This window comes from Fistularia commersonii, chromosome 7 (genome assembly GCF_037954325.1).
Source record: "Fistularia commersonii isolate RoL2024-O1a breed Wild chromosome 7, RoL_Fcom_v1.0, whole genome shotgun sequence".
Classification (NCBI taxonomy): domain Eukaryota; kingdom Metazoa; phylum Chordata; class Actinopteri; order Syngnathiformes; family Fistulariidae; genus Fistularia; species Fistularia commersonii.
The window spans coordinates 6649300-6664305 of NC_141290.1; the positions used below are offsets into that span (position 1 = coordinate 6649300).

General features: G+C 45.1%; 8 non-coding genes across 8 annotated transcripts; all 8 read right to left on the reverse strand.

Moving 5' to 3' along the window:
- Positions 1-359: 359 nt before the first annotated feature.
- Positions 360-500, reverse strand: LOC147232524 (U4 spliceosomal RNA). The gene has a single exon (XR_015106439.1). It is a non-coding gene; the product is annotated as a U4 spliceosomal RNA (small nuclear RNA).
- Positions 501-2277: 1777 nt separating this feature from the next.
- LOC147232525 (U4 spliceosomal RNA) lies at positions 2278-2418 on the reverse strand. The gene has a single exon (XR_015106431.1). It is a non-coding gene; the product is annotated as a U4 spliceosomal RNA (small nuclear RNA).
- A 1777-nt stretch (positions 2419-4195) lies between these two features.
- Positions 4196-4336, reverse strand: LOC147232526 (U4 spliceosomal RNA). The gene has a single exon (XR_015106432.1). It is a non-coding gene; the product is annotated as a U4 spliceosomal RNA (small nuclear RNA).
- A 1777-nt stretch (positions 4337-6113) lies between these two features.
- On the reverse strand, positions 6114-6254 carry LOC147232527 (U4 spliceosomal RNA). Its single transcript, XR_015106434.1, has one exon. It is a non-coding gene; the product is annotated as a U4 spliceosomal RNA (small nuclear RNA).
- Positions 6255-8031: 1777 nt separating this feature from the next.
- Positions 8032-8172, reverse strand: LOC147232528 (U4 spliceosomal RNA). The gene has a single exon (XR_015106435.1). It is a non-coding gene; the product is annotated as a U4 spliceosomal RNA (small nuclear RNA).
- A 1777-nt stretch (positions 8173-9949) lies between these two features.
- LOC147232529 (U4 spliceosomal RNA) lies at positions 9950-10090 on the reverse strand. Its single transcript, XR_015106436.1, has one exon. It is a non-coding gene; the product is annotated as a U4 spliceosomal RNA (small nuclear RNA).
- Positions 10091-11867: 1777 nt separating this feature from the next.
- On the reverse strand, positions 11868-12008 carry LOC147232530 (U4 spliceosomal RNA). The gene has a single exon (XR_015106437.1). It is a non-coding gene; the product is annotated as a U4 spliceosomal RNA (small nuclear RNA).
- Positions 12009-13785: 1777 nt separating this feature from the next.
- LOC147232531 (U4 spliceosomal RNA) lies at positions 13786-13926 on the reverse strand. Its single transcript, XR_015106430.1, has one exon. It is a non-coding gene; the product is annotated as a U4 spliceosomal RNA (small nuclear RNA).
- Positions 13927-15006: the final 1080 nt, after the last annotated feature.

Here is a 15006-nt window from a genome sequence, read left to right on the forward strand (position 1 = left end):
ACAACGCTGGCGAGGGCAGGACCGGAAACTTCATAAGCTGCAAAACTCTTTGACTAACGGTTCTTCATGGACATTGCACAACCGATGCAGGATTGGACTCGGAACAATATCAGACAGCACCATATTTGGGAAACAAACGGCAAGCCTCATAAAAGATGCTGTTTAAAGACAAGCTGGTACTTGACATGTTTAGGCACGGTTATGGTCATTTTTTGGTAAAAATGTCAATCACTAATTGCATACTTGTGCGCAGATAACAATTATTCAAAAGAAGTCTGAAACTTCGTGGACAACCACAGGGAGAACTCACGCAGGTATTGTATTTCTCATTGTTCATTTACTTTCAAACACAACACCAGTCTCCGCAGAGACAATCAAAAATTGCCACAGCTGACTGTATCTCAAGTCGACCAGGCGGGGTATTGGGTAAAGTTTTCAACTAGCAATAATCGCGCCTCGGATACACCTCATAAGCAACAATACTGCCACTGCGCAAAGCTGAGGAACAACTCACAAGACCAGAAGTCCCTCTCTGCTGCACCACTCAGTGACTGACGGTTCTCCACAGCACACACTCAATACACGGTCACAAGAAGTCAGAGAAACACAGTACGGAGGACAAAGAAGATATTCAACAGAAACAGGCTGTCAATACACGCCCAGGACCAGAAATAAATCCCTTAAAAACATCAAAGTCTCAAGTTCAGTCGATGACAGGAATCATCACTTTTGCATTCGGTATCACTGAATGATTGAATCCGCAAAGAGAAGAGAGTGAGGATACTGGTGTCTGACAGGAGAAAACACTGTGACACCAGAACCTGTCCTTCAACACATGAGGCTGTGAGTTGCTTATCCAGATTCAGGTACTCTCAACAGTGGAAGTACAAGTACTGCTCCGTGGAGTACATTGTGATAGAAAAGTCATATGCATATTTGCCTGTCCTACACTTCTGTGTATCTCAATGATTTGTTTAATACTCTGTATTGCCACTAGACCAGTACCTCAGCTCTCCTTCTTGCACTCCTACCATAGAAGTGCCAAACATGTGCACTTAAAGTGGAGATACATAGATATACAAGTCTGTTTCACTTTTCTCTGCATTGAAACAGTGGTGAACTCATTGAAGCAAACACAAATGTAGCTCAAGCCAAGCTCGACACGCTGTCAACAATGCCTGTGCATCTGTATACGAGTAACCACATGTCATATCTGGATCAATTGATGTTGCCTGATTTTGGTTTTTCACACAACATCGGTCTCCACAGAGACGGTCAAAAATTGCAAAGACCCAACTACAATAAAAGTTGGCCGGGCAGGGCATTGGGTATACTAGCGCCGAAGATAAACATCATCAGCAGCGACTCTTCCTCTTCTTTTCCTTCAGTACTCGCCGCAGCGAATCAATCTCTGCCATCGAACCCTATTCTCTTGATCCTCTTCTCTTGCTCCAACTCACTTCATGTCCTCTTCCACTACGTCCATAACTCTTCTCTTTGGTGTTCCTCTAGATCACCCGCCAGGCACCTCCAATCCCGGCGTCCTACCGATATATTAACTATCCCTCCTCCGTACATGCCCAAGCCATCTCAGTCCGGCTACTTTGACCTTACCTCCGAAACATCAAACATGCACTGTCCCTCTGACAGACTCATTCCTGATCCTATCCATCCTCGTCACTCCCAAAGAGAAGCACGATGTCTGCATGAATGCTACCACGAGCTCTGCTTTCCTGACATTTCTTCAATGTCACGGTATCACACCTACAGCACACCTCACCTCTGTCTGACATCTTGCATACATGTCCTGCGTGAGTCAAATGTACTACCCTTCTACTCAAGGCATTCATCATACCACAGCTCATCTTGCAGCACCCTGCCCATGCACCACCTCTAGGTCCACAAACAGACAACGCTGCCGAGGGCAGGGCCGGAAACTTCATAAGCTGCAAAACTCTTTGACTAACGGTTCTTCATGGACATTGCACAACCGATGCAGGATTGGACTCGGAACAATATCAGACAGCACCATTTTTGGGATACAAACGGCAAGCCTCATAAAAGATGCTGTTTAAAGACAAGCCGGTACTTGACATGTTTAGGCACGGTTATGGTCATTTTGTGGTAAAAATGTCAATCACTAATTGCATACTTGTGCGCAGATAACAATTATTCAAAAGAAGTCTGAAACTTCGTGGACAACCACAGGGAGAACTCCCACAACACACGCAGGTATTGTATTTCTCATTGTGCATTTACTTTCAAACACAACACCAGTCTCCGCAGAGACAATCAAAAATTGCCACAGCTGACTGTATCTCAAGTCGACCAGGCGGGGTATTGGGTAAAGTTTTCAACTAGCAATAATCGCGCCTCGGATACACCTCATAAGCAACGATAATGCCACTGCGCAAAGCTGAGAAACAACTCACAAGACCAGAAGTCCCTCTCTGCTGCACCACTCAGTGACTGACGGTTCTCCACAGCACACACTCAATACACGGTCACAAGAAGTCAGAGAAACACAGTACGGAGGACAAAGAAGATATTCAACAGAAACAGGCTGTCAATACACGCCCAGGACCAGAAATAAATCCCTTAAAAACATCAAAGTCTCAAGTTCAGTCGATGACAGGAATCATCACTTTTGCATTCGGTATCACTGAATGATTGAATCCGCAAAGAGAAGAGAGTGAGGATACTGGTGTCTGACAGGAGAAAACACTGTGACACCAGAACCTGTCCTTCAACACATGAAGCTGTGAGTTGCTTATCCAGATTCAGGTACTCTCAACAGTGGAAGTACAAGTACTGCTCCGTGGAGTACATTGTGATAGAAAAGTCATATGCATATTTGCCTGTCCTACACTTCTGTGTATCTCAATGATTTGTTTAATACTCTGTATTGCCACTAGACCAGTACCTCAGCTCTCCTTCTTGCACTCCTACCATAGAAGTGCCAAACATGTGCACTTAAAGTGGAGATACATAGATATACAAGTCTGTTTCACTTTTCTCTGCATTGAAACAGTGGTGAACTCATTGAAGCAAACACAAATGTAGCTCAAGCCAAGCTCGACACGCTGTCAACAATGCCTGTGCATCTGTATACGAGTAACCACATGTCATATCTGGATCAATTGATGTTGCCTGATTTTGGTTTTTCACACAACATCGGTCTCCACAGAGACGGTCAAAAATTGCAAAGACCCAACTACAATAAAAGTTGGCCGGGCAGGGCATTGGGTATACTAGCGCCGAAGATAAACATCATCAGCAGCGACTCTTCCTCTTCTTTTCCTTCAGTACTCGCCGCAGCGAATCAATCTCTGCCATCGAACCCTATTCTCTTGATCCTCTTCTCTTGCTCCAACTCACTTCATGTCCTCTTCCACTACGTCCATAACTCTTCTCTTTGGTGTTCCTCTAGATCACCCGCCAGGCACCTCCAATCCCGGCGTCCTACCGATATATTAACTATCCCTCCTCCGTACATGCCCAAGCCATCTCAGTCCGGCTACTTTGACCTTACCTCCGAAACATCAAACATGCACTGTCCCTCTGACAGACTCATTCCTGATCCTATCCATCCTCGTCACTCCCAAAGAGAAGCACGATGTCTGCATGAATGCTACCACGAGCTCTGCTTTCCTGACATTTCTTCAATGTCACGGTATCACACCTACAGCACACCTCACCTCTGTCTGACATCTTGCATACATGTCCTGCGTGAGTCAAATGTACTACCCTTCTACTCAAGGCATTCATCATACCACAGCTCATCTTGCAGCACCCTGCCCATGCACCACCTCTAGGTCCACAAACAGACAACGCTGCCGAGGGCAGGGCCGGAAACTTCATAAGCTGCAAAACTCTTTGACTAACGGTTCTTCATGGACATTGCACAACCGATGCAGGATTGGACTCGGAACAATATCAGACAGCACCATTTTTGGGATACAAACGGCAAGCCTCATAAAAGATGCTGTTTAAAGACAAGCCGGTACTTGACATGTTTAGGCACGGTTATGGTCATTTTGTGGTAAAAATGTCAATCACTAATTGCATACTTGTGCGCAGATAACAATTATTCAAAAGAAGTCTGAAACTTCGTGGACAACCACAGGGAGAACTCCCACAACACACGCAGGTATTGTATTTCTCATTGTGCATTTACTTTCAAACACAACACCAGTCTCCGCAGAGACAATCAAAAATTGCCACAGCTGACTGTATCTCAAGTCGACCAGGCGGGGTATTGGGTAAAGTTTTCAACTAGCAATAATCGCGCCTCGGATACACCTCATAAGCAACGATAATGCCACTGCGCAAAGCTGAGAAACAACTCACAAGACCAGAAGTCCCTCTCTGCTGCACCACTCAGTGACTGACGGTTCTCCACAGCACACACTCAATACACGGTCACAAGAAGTCAGAGAAACACAGTACGGAGGACAAAGAAGATATTCAACAGAAACAGGCTGTCAATACACGCCCAGGACCAGAAATAAATCCCTTAAAAACATCAAAGTCTCAAGTTCAGTCGATGACAGGAATCATCACTTTTGCATTCGGTATCACTGAATGATTGAATCCGCAAAGAGAAGAGAGTGAGGATACTGGTGTCTGACAGGAGAAAACACTGTGACACCAGAACCTGTCCTTCAACACATGAGGCTGTGAGTTGCTTATCCAGATTCAGGTACTCTCAACAGTGGAAGTACAAGTACTGCTCCGTGGAGTACATTGTGATAGAAAAGTCATATGCATATTTGCCTGTCCTACACTTCTGTGTATCTCAATGATTTGTTTAATACTCTGTATTGCCACTAGACCAGTACCTCAGCTCTCCTTCTTGCACTCCTACCATAGAAGTGCCAAACATGTGCACTTAAAGTGGAGATACATAGATATACAAGTCTGTTTCACTTTTCTCTGCATTGAAACAGTGGTGAACTCATTGAAGCAAACACAAATGTAGCTCAAGCCAAGCTCGACACGCTGTCAACAATGCCTGTGCATCTGTATACGAGTAACCACATGTCATATCTGGATCAATTGATGTTGCCTGATTTTGGTTTTTCACACAACATCGGTCTCCACAGAGACGGTCAAAAATTGCAAAGACCCAACTACAATAAAAGTTGGCCGGGCAGGGCATTGGGTATACTAGCGCCGAAGATAAACATCATCAGCAGCGACTCTTCCTCTTCTTTTCCTTCAGTACTCGCCGCAGCGAATCAATCTCTGCCATCGAACCCTATTCTCTTGATCCTCTTCTCTTGCTCCAACTCACTTCATGTCCTCTTCCACTACGTCCATAACTCTTCTCTTTGGTGTTCCTCTAGATCACCCGCCAGGCACCTCCAATCCCGGCGTCCTACCGATATATTAACTATCCCTCCTCCGTACACGCCCAAGCCATCTCAGTCCGGCTACTTTGACCTTACCTCCGAAACATCAAACATGCACTGTCCCTCTGACAGACTCATTCCTGATCCTATCCATCCTCGTCACTCCCAAAGAGAAGCACGATGTCTGCATGAATGCTACCACGAGCTCTGCTTTCCTGACATTTCTTCAATGTCACGGTATCACACCTACAGCACACCTCACCTCTGTCTGACATCTTGCATACATGTCCTGCGTGAGTCAAATGTACTACCCTTCTACTCAAGGCATTCATCATACCACAGCTCATCTTGCAGCACCCTGCCCATGCACCACCTCTAGGTCCACAAACAGACAACGCTGCCGAGGGCAGGGCCGGAAACTTCATAAGCTGCAAAACTCTTTGACTAACGGTTCTTCATGGACATTGCACAACCGATGCAGGATTGGACTCGGAACAATATCAGACAGCACCATTTTTGGGATACAAACGGCAAGCCTCATAAAAGATGCTGTTTAAAGACAAGCCGGTACTTGACATGTTTAGGCACGGTTATGGTCATTTTGTGGTAAAAATGTCAATCACTAATTGCATACTTGTGCGCAGATAACAATTATTCAAAAGAAGTCTGAAACTTCGTGGACAACCACAGGGAGAACTCCCACAACACACGCAGGTATTGTATTTCTCATTGTGCATTTACTTTCAAACACAACACCAGTCTCCGCAGAGACAATCAAAAATTGCCACAGCTGACTGTATCTCAAGTCGACCAGGCGGGGTATTGGGTAAAGTTTTCAACTAGCAATAATCGCGCCTCGGATACACCTCATAAGCAACGATAATGCCACTGCGCAAAGCTGAGAAACAACTCACAAGACCAGAAGTCCCTCTCTGCTGCACCACTCAGTGACTGACGGTTCTCCACAGCACACACTCAATACACGGTCACAAGAAGTCAGAGAAACACAGTACGGAGGACAAAGAAGATATTCAACAGAAACAGGCTGTCAATACACGCCCAGGACCAGAAATAAATCCCTTAAAAACATCAAAGTCTCAAGTTCAGTCGATGACAGGAATCATCACTTTTGCATTCGGTATCACTGAATGATTGAATCCGCAAAGAGAAGAGAGTGAGGATACTGGTGTCTGACAGGAGAAAACACTGTGACACCAGAACCTGTCCTTCAACACATGAAGCTGTGAGTTGCTTATCCAGATTCAGGTACTCTCAACAGTGGAAGTACAAGTACTGCTCCGTGGAGTACATTGTGATAGAAAAGTCATATGCATATTTGCCTGTCCTACACTTCTGTGTATCTCAATGATTTGTTTAATACTCTGTATTGCCACTAGACCAGTACCTCAGCTCTCCTTCTTGCACTCCTACCATAGAAGTGCCAAACATGTGCACTTAAAGTGGAGATACATAGATATACAAGTCTGTTTCACTTTTCTCTGCATTGAAACAGTGGTGAACTCATTGAAGCAAACACAAATGTAGCTCAAGCCAAGCTCGACACGCTGTCAACAATGCCTGTGCATCTGTATACGAGTAACCACATGTCATATCTGGATCAATTGATGTTGCCTGATTTTGGTTTTTCACACAACATCGGTCTCCACAGAGACGGTCAAAAATTGCAAAGACCCAACTACAATAAAAGTTGGCCGGGCAGGGCATTGGGTATACTAGCGCCGAAGATAAACATCATCAGCAGCGACTCTTCCTCTTCTTTTCCTTCAGTACTCGCCGCAGCGAATCAATCTCTGCCATCGAACCCTATTCTCTTGATCCTCTTCTCTTGCTCCAACTCACTTCATGTCCTCTTCCACTACGTCCATAACTCTTCTCTTTGGTGTTCCTCTAGATCACCCGCCAGGCACCTCCAATCCCGGCGTCCTACCGATATATTAACTATCCCTCCTCCGTACATGCCCAAGCCATCTCAGTCCGGCTACTTTGACCTTACCTCCGAAACATCAAACATGCACTGTCCCTCTGACAGACTCATTCCTGATCCTATCCATCCTCGTCACTCCCAAAGAGAAGCACGATGTCTGCATGAATGCTACCACGAGCTCTGCTTTCCTGACATTTCTTCAATGTCACGGTATCACACCTACAGCACACCTCACCTCTGTCTGACATCTTGCATACATGTCCTGCGTGAGTCAAATGTACTACCCTTCTACTCAAGGCATTCATCATACCACAGCTCATCTTGCAGCACCCTGCCCATGCACCACCTCTAGGTCCACAAACAGACAACGCTGCCGAGGGCAGGGCCGGAAACTTCATAAGCTGCAAAACTCTTTGACTAACGGTTCTTCATGGACATTGCACAACCGATGCAGGATTGGACTCGGAACAATATCAGACAGCACCATTTTTGGGATACAAACGGCAAGCCTCATAAAAGATGCTGTTTAAAGACAAGCCGGTACTTGACATGTTTAGGCACGGTTATGGTCATTTTGTGGTAAAAATGTCAATCACTAATTGCATACTTGTGCGCAGATAACAATTATTCAAAAGAAGTCTGAAACTTCGTGGACAACCACAGGGAGAACTCCCACAACACACGCAGGTATTGTATTTCTCATTGTGCATTTACTTTCAAACACAACACCAGTCTCCGCAGAGACAATCAAAAATTGCCACAGCTGACTGTATCTCAAGTCGACCAGGCGGGGTATTGGGTAAAGTTTTCAACTAGCAATAATCGCGCCTCGGATACACCTCATAAGCAACGATAATGCCACTGCGCAAAGCTGAGAAACAACTCACAAGACCAGAAGTCCCTCTCTGCTGCACCACTCAGTGACTGACGGTTCTCCACAGCACACACTCAATACACGGTCACAAGAAGTCAGAGAAACACAGTACGGAGGACAAAGAAGATATTCAACAGAAACAGGCTGTCAATACACGCCCAGGACCAGAAATAAATCCCTTAAAAACATCAAAGTCTCAAGTTCAGTCGATGACAGGAATCATCACTTTTGCATTCGGTATCACTGAATGATTGAATCCGCAAAGAGAAGAGAGTGAGGATACTGGTGTCTGACAGGAGAAAACACTGTGACACCAGAACCTGTCCTTCAACACATGAGGCTGTGAGTTGCTTATCCAGATTCAGGTACTCTCAACAGTGGAAGTACAAGTACTGCTCCGTGGAGTACATTGTGATAGAAAAGTCATATGCATATTTGCCTGTCCTACACTTCTGTGTATCTCAATGATTTGTTTAATACTCTGTATTGCCACTAGACCAGTACCTCAGCTCTCCTTCTTGCACTCCTACCATAGAAGTGCCAAACATGTGCACTTAAAGTGGAGATACATAGATATACAAGTCTGTTTCACTTTTCTCTGCATTGAAACAGTGGTGAACTCATTGAAGCAAACACAAATGTAGCTCAAGCCAAGCTCGACACGCTGTCAACAATGCCTGTGCATCTGTATACGAGTAACCACATGTCATATCTGGATCAATTGATGTTGCCTGATTTTGGTTTTTCACACAACATCGGTCTCCACAGAGACGGTCAAAAATTGCAAAGACCCAACTACAATAAAAGTTGGCCGGGCAGGGCATTGGGTATACTAGCGCCGAAGATAAACATCATCAGCAGCGACTCTTCCTCTTCTTTTCCTTCAGTACTCGCCGCAGCGAATCAATCTCTGCCATCGAACCCTATTCTCTTGATCCTCTTCTCTTGCTCCAACTCACTTCATGTCCTCTTCCACTACGTCCATAACTCTTCTCTTTGGTGTTCCTCTAGATCACCCGCCAGGCACCTCCAATCCCGGCGTCCTACCGATATATTAACTATCCCTCCTCCGTACACGCCCAAGCCATCTCAGTCCGGCTACTTTGACCTTACCTCCGAAACATCAAACATGCACTGTCCCTCTGACAGACTCATTCCTGATCCTATCCATCCTCGTCACTCCCAAAGAGAAGCACGATGTCTGCATGAATGCTACCACGAGCTCTGCTTTCCTGACATTTCTTCAATGTCACGGTATCACACCTACAGCACACCTCACCTCTGTCTGACATCTTGCATACATGTCCTGCGTGAGTCAAATGTACTACCCTTCTACTCAAGGCATTCATCATACCACAGCTCATCTTGCAGCACCCTGCCCATGCACCACCTCTAGGTCCACAAACAGACAACGCTGCCGAGGGCAGGGCCGGAAACTTCATAAGCTGCAAAACTCTTTGACTAACGGTTCTTCATGGACATTGCACAACCGATGCAGGATTGGACTCGGAACAATATCAGACAGCACCATTTTTGGGATACAAACGGCAAGCCTCATAAAAGATGCTGTTTAAAGACAAGCCGGTACTTGACATGTTTAGGCACGGTTATGGTCATTTTGTGGTAAAAATGTCAATCACTAATTGCATACTTGTGCGCAGATAACAATTATTCAAAAGAAGTCTGAAACTTCGTGGACAACCACAGGGAGAACTCCCACAACACACGCAGGTATTGTATTTCTCATTGTGCATTTACTTTCAAACACAACACCAGTCTCCGCAGAGACAATCAAAAATTGCCACAGCTGACTGTATCTCAAGTCGACCAGGCGGGGTATTGGGTAAAGTTTTCAACTAGCAATAATCGCGCCTCGGATACACCTCATAAGCAACGATAATGCCACTGCGCAAAGCTGAGAAACAACTCACAAGACCAGAAGTCCCTCTCTGCTGCACCACTCAGTGACTGACGGTTCTCCACAGCACACACTCAATACACGGTCACAAGAAGTCAGAGAAACACAGTACGGAGGACAAAGAAGATATTCAACAGAAACAGGCTGTCAATACACGCCCAGGACCAGAAATAAATCCCTTAAAAACATCAAAGTCTCAAGTTCAGTCGATGACAGGAATCATCACTTTTGCATTCGGTATCACTGAATGATTGAATCCGCAAAGAGAAGAGAGTGAGGATACTGGTGTCTGACAGGAGAAAACACTGTGACACCAGAACCTGTCCTTCAACACATGAAGCTGTGAGTTGCTTATCCAGATTCAGGTACTCTCAACAGTGGAAGTACAAGTACTGCTCCGTGGAGTACATTGTGATAGAAAAGTCATATGCATATTTGCCTGTCCTACACTTCTGTGTATCTCAATGATTTGTTTAATACTCTGTATTGCCACTAGACCAGTACCTCAGCTCTCCTTCTTGCACTCCTACCATAGAAGTGCCAAACATGTGCACTTAAAGTGGAGATACATAGATATACAAGTCTGTTTCACTTTTCTCTGCATTGAAACAGTGGTGAACTCATTGAAGCAAACACAAATGTAGCTCAAGCCAAGCTCGACACGCTGTCAACAATGCCTGTGCATCTGTATACGAGTAACCACATGTCATATCTGGATCAATTGATGTTGCCTGATTTTGGTTTTTCACACAACATCGGTCTCCACAGAGACGGTCAAAAATTGCAAAGACCCAACTACAATAAAAGTTGGCCGGGCAGGGCATTGGGTATACTAGCGCCGAAGATAAACATCATCAGCAGCGACTCTTCCTCTTCTTTTCCTTCAGTACTCGCCGCAGCGAATCAATCTCTGCCATCGAACCCTATTCTCTTGATCCTCTTCTCTTGCTCCAACTCACTTCATGTCCTCTTCCACTACGTCCATAACTCTTCTCTTTGGTGTTCCTCTAGATCACCCGCCAGGCACCTCCAATCCCGGCGTCCTACCGATATATTAACTATCCCTCCTCCGTACATGCCCAAGCCATCTCAGTCCGGCTACTTTGACCTTACCTCCGAAACATCAAACATGCACTGTCCCTCTGACAGACTCATTCCTGATCCTATCCATCCTCGTCACTCCCAAAGAGAAGCACGATGTCTGCATGAATGCTACCACGAGCTCTGCTTTCCTGACATTTCTTCAATGTCACGGTATCACACCTACAGCACACCTCACCTCTGTCTGACATCTTGCATACATGTCCTGCGTGAGTCAAATGTACTACCCTTCTACTCAAGGCATTCATCATACCACAGCTCATCTTGCAGCACCCTGCCCATGCACCACCTCTAGGTCCACAAACAGACAACGCTGCCGAGGGCAGGGCCGGAAACTTCATAAGCTGCAAAACTCTTTGACTAACGGTTCTTCATGGACATTGCACAACCGATGCAGGATTGGACTCGGAACAATATCAGACAGCACCATTTTTGGGATACAAACAGCAAGCCTCATAAAAGATGCTGTTTAAAGACAAGCCGGTACTTGACATGTTTAGGCACGGTTATGGTCATTTTGTGGTAAAAATGTCAATCACTAATTGCATACTTGTGCGCAGATAACAATTATTCAAAAGAAGTCTGAAACTTCGTGGACAACCACAGGGAGAACTCCCACAACACACGCAGGTATTGTATTTCTCATTGTGCATTTACTTTCAAACACAACACCAGTCTCCGCAGAGACAATCAAAAATTGCCACAGCTGACTGTATCTCAAGTCGACCAGGCGGGGTATTGGGTAAAGTTTTCAACTAGCAATAATCGCGCCTCGGATACACCTCATAAGCAACGATAATGCCACTGCGCAAAGCTGAGAAACAACTCACAAGACCAGAAGTCCCTCTCTGCTGCACCACTCAGTGACTGACGGTTCTCCACAGCACACACTCAATACACGGTCACAAGAAGTCAGAGAAACACAGTACGGAGGACAAAGAAGATATTCAACAGAAACAGGCTGTCAATACACGCCCAGGACCAGAAATAAATCCCTTAAAAACATCAAAGTCTCAAGTTCAGTCGATGACAGGAATCATCACTTTTGCATTCGGTATCACTGAATGATTGAATCCGCAAAGAGAAGAGAGTGAGGATACTGGTGTCTGACAGGAGAAAACACTGTGACACCAGAACCTGTCCTTCAACACATGAAGCTGTGAGTTGCTTATCCAGATTCAGGTACTCTCAACAGTGGAAGTACAAGTACTGCTCCGTGGAGTACATTGTGATAGAAAAGTCATATGCATATTTGCCTGTCCTACACTTCTGTGTATCTCAATGATTTGTTTAATACTCTGTATTGCCACTAGACCAGTACCTCAGCTCTCCTTCTTGCACTCCTACCATAGAAGTGCCAAACATGTGCACTTAAAGTGGAGATACATAGATATACAAGTCTGTTTCACTTTTCTCTGCATTGAAACAGTGGTGAACTCATTGAAGCAAACACAAATGTAGCTCAAGCCAAGCTCGACACGCTGTCAACAATGCCTGTGCATCTGTATACGAGTAACCACATGTCATATCTGGATCAATTGATGTTGCCTGATTTTGGTTTTTCACACAACATCGGTCTCCACAGAGACGGTCAAAAATTGCAAAGACCCAACTACAATAAAAGTTGGCCGGGCAGGGCATTGGGTATACTAGCGCCGAAGATAAACATCATCAGCAGCGACTCTTCCTCTTCTTTTCCTTCAGTACTCGCCGCAGCGAATCAATCTCTGCCATCGAACCCTATTCTCTTGATCCTCTTCTCTTGCTCCAACTCACTTCATGTCCTCTTCCACTACGTCCATAACTCTTCTCTTTGGTGTTCCTCTAGATCACCCGCCAGGCACCTCCAATCCCGGCGTTCTACCGATATATTAACTATCCCTCCTCCGTACATGCCCAAGCCATCTCAGTCCGGCTACTTTGACCTTACCTCCGAAACATCAAACATGCACTGTCCCTCTGACTGACTCATTCCTGATCCTATCCATCCTCGTCACTCCCAAAGAGAAGCACGATGTCTGCATGAATGCTACCACGAGCTCTGCTTTCCTGACATTTCTTCAATGTCACGGTATCACACCTACAGCACACCTCACCTCTGTCTGACATCTTGCATACATGTCCTGCGTGAGTCAAATGTACTACCCTTCTACTCAATGCATTCATCATACCACAGCTCATCTTGCAGCACCCTGCCCATGCACCACCTCTAGGTCCACAAACAGACAACGCTGCCGAGGGCAGGGCCGGAAACTTCATAAGCTGCAAAACTCTTTGACTAACGGTTCTTCATGGACATTGCACAACCGATGCAGGATTGGACTCGGATCAATATCAGACAGCACCATTTTTGGGAAACAAACGGCAAGCCTCATAAAAGATGCTGTTTAAAGACAAGCTGGTACTTGACATGTTTAGGCACGGTTATGGTCATTTTGTGGTAAAAATGTCAATCACTGATTGCATACTTGTGCGCAGATAACAATTATTCAAAAGAAGTCTGAAACTTCGTGGACAACCACAGGGGGAACTCCCACAACACACGCAGGTATTGTATTTCTCATTGTGCATTTACTTTCAAACACAACACCAGTCTCCACAGAGACAATCAAAAATTGCCACAGCCGACTGCATCTCAAGTCAACCAGGCGGGGTATTGGGTAAAGTTTTCAATTAGCAATAATCGCGCCTCGGATACACCTCATAAGCAACGATACTGCCACTGCGCAAAGCTGAGGAACAACTCACAAGACCAGAAGTCTCTCTCTCCTGCACCACTCAGTGACTGACGGTTCTCCACAGCACACACTCAATACACGGTCACAAGAAGTCAGAGAAACACAGTACAGAGGACAAAGAAGACATTCAATAGAAACAGGCTGTCAATACACACCCAGGACCAGAAATAAACCCCTTAAGACAATGATCAGCTCACTACAAGATTTCGCACTTGGACAAGCATGAGTTATCGATCTGTGTTGTGCTATTGTTTCCTTGTTAACTTGCTGCACATCTAACTCTCTCTACTTTCCTTGGTTTCCTTAACACCAACGCACCTTCACAAGGATGTTATCTATCGGCGTTTCATCCATTCCCTTGTGCCCTCCAGCTCCGGTCAGGTGGTAGCACCAGGGGTAGCCTTCGGACTATGACCGCCATCATTTTGATCGTTCTGTATTCAGACCGCCATTTTGGTAGTTTAATCATGTCTGTCGCCATTTTTGTAGTCCTTCGACACACACACTCACACACACAGACCTCAACAACACCGGCATCTTGGACTACCAAATAAACTTTATTATATCACAAAAGGGGACTTTCTTGGTATTTTGTGTGTGAATATTGTAACAAGACTGTGTGACAGGGTTAGTGCTCAGACTCATCTAAAATATAATTATTGCTAAATCTTGACATCTTAAATACCCATTTCTTGAAACGATGTTCCACACGTTTGTTGTTATTTTCCAGCCAAGCTGGTGGAACAAAGGTTGGTATATTAACAATACTCCAAAAATTTTGGTAACTAATAATCATCTCTCACTGCACCACAAATGGAGGTCAGTGTGAGTAGAACAGTTCACAACACCTCTTTCAGCTGCACAAGAGCTTTTGATGAACAGCCTTTTCATCAGATATGTATGATAACGTGTTGTCCAGGGAATTGGAACACAGACAGGCAAAGAGAGTGCATTCCTGCTCGCATCACTTATCCCTTGACATGTAACGTGGGTAATTTTTAATGGTGTGCTCATCATCCAATGCCGGTTATCATTGTTTTGTTTTTGCTGATACAAACGGATGTGACATACGGTTG